Source organism: Arachis ipaensis, chromosome B04 (genome assembly GCF_000816755.2).
Source record: "Arachis ipaensis cultivar K30076 chromosome B04, Araip1.1, whole genome shotgun sequence".
Taxonomy (NCBI): domain Eukaryota; kingdom Viridiplantae; phylum Streptophyta; class Magnoliopsida; order Fabales; family Fabaceae; genus Arachis; species Arachis ipaensis.
The window spans coordinates 132,687,039-132,688,964 of record NC_029788.2 but is presented as its reverse complement, the minus strand read 5'-3'; positions in this window follow the sequence as shown (position 1 = coordinate 132,688,964).

The following is a 1,926-nucleotide window of genomic DNA, read 5'->3' as shown; positions in this document are numbered from 1 at the left end:
GCCTGCCAATGACCATACATATGAGATTGAAGTGACACGTAATGGGGCACAAGGCAAAGGAAATTTCCACCACAATTTGTAATAACTGCCATGCGTGCTCACCATGATGTGACCATACTCACTTCATTTAAAAATAAATACCGACAAATAATTAGGCTAAAAATTTTTATTATGGAAGATAAATGTGTGCTATTCAATTTTTTTTTATCTTCGAATGCATATAAGGCTATAAGCCTCGTCATCAACCTTACGTTGATAATAGTGGAAAATTAAGTAAGGGTTTTTTTATAGTCAATTTATAGTATTAAATTGATTAGGATTTAGATTAAATAATTTATAGCATATAAACATGTTAGAATTTTCGTCATTGTTTCTTTTTACTAGTAGTAGCTAGTGACCACTTTATTGAAGTGATGAATATAGATATGATACTACTAATAAATGCCGAATTTTTTTTTTTCCTTCTTGGTATTGAGTTATCATGAACTCTCCTTCACGTATCTCATTCTCAATTAATTTAAAATCAATACATAAAAACACTAATTCTTTGAAGATCATTCGAAAAAAAATAATTAAACTTAGCAATTCAATTATCATACCTGTAATAGTTTTATATTGTTAAAAGATGTAGTTTATACTGATAAACCTTAATTCATGAGTTATTAAATTATTCAACATACATAGTTCATTTCATATATATATATATATACAACAAATACCACTCTAGACCCTAGAGATTAAGGAATTATTCCATTAATTTTTTTAAGTTTTGTTACACATAACAAAATAGACGCTAATTATACATCGTTGTTACACAAGCAACGATATACAATAAACACTTCAAAACTAAATAATACCCTTATTAGAATATCATCCAGCCCATTATTTAAAAGTTCAAAAAGAAAGAAAAAAAAAACCAAAGAGCACAACGAGAAACTTTGTTAGAATTTAATCGACAGAACATAATAAACAAGCATGCATGTATGATTATCGATTATTAGATGAATGATTAAATTAAATTGGTCAAATGAACCATTTTAATTTATTTCATCTAATAACGAACCATCATGCATGCTTATTTATAATTTCCGTCGAAATAATTCTAACAATATTTTTTATTTTTATGTGTAGAAAAAGGAACATAGTGAATTAACATGAAGGTAAAGGAACCCCACAAGAACTAGCAACCCTTCTAGCACCAGGAGAGTTAACATAAGTCCTCAAGGCTGGGTTTTTGATGTAATTACATAAGCATGGCTTCTGGGCCCTCAGCTTCTGGCAGCATACACTTGATGGTGGTGAGCCGCCGGTGATGGCCCCAAGACATGGGCTCAACTCTGTTGGGGTGCAAGTCACAGCCTCAGCCATTGGAGCCACCTCCACAAGAACCATTAGTGCCACCACCAACACTGCACACACCTTCTTCATCATCATGATGTTTTGAATAATTGATGATTAGTGCAAACACTAGTAGTAGTAGTATGGATTATTGGGATGCATTGAAAGTGTGGTTGTGAGGGTGTTTATATACAATTTTGGAGAGCAATTTAAAATTAAAGAAATATATTTAGGAGGAGTAGTTCTCAATCTCTTAAAATATATTTAATATATATTTTAATGGTGGAAAGGTGCAGTGGATTTTATGTGAAGTTGATAACCGATAGTCGTTAGATGATTTGACTGATTTGACTAAATTTTTATCTAACAGCTCTCAGATATTAACTTCACATGAAGTCGACTTCACCTGAGTTTTCACCATATTTTAAAGGGTTTAATTTTGATAGTCGTTCAATCATAACCGTTCTTTCGAATGATCGTAAAAAGTAATTATTTTTACTAATGTGACGTTATGTGATTAAATAAATAAACATGTATAACGGTTTTATACGTATAGAGTATCAAAATTAAATTATATTTTAAAAATGT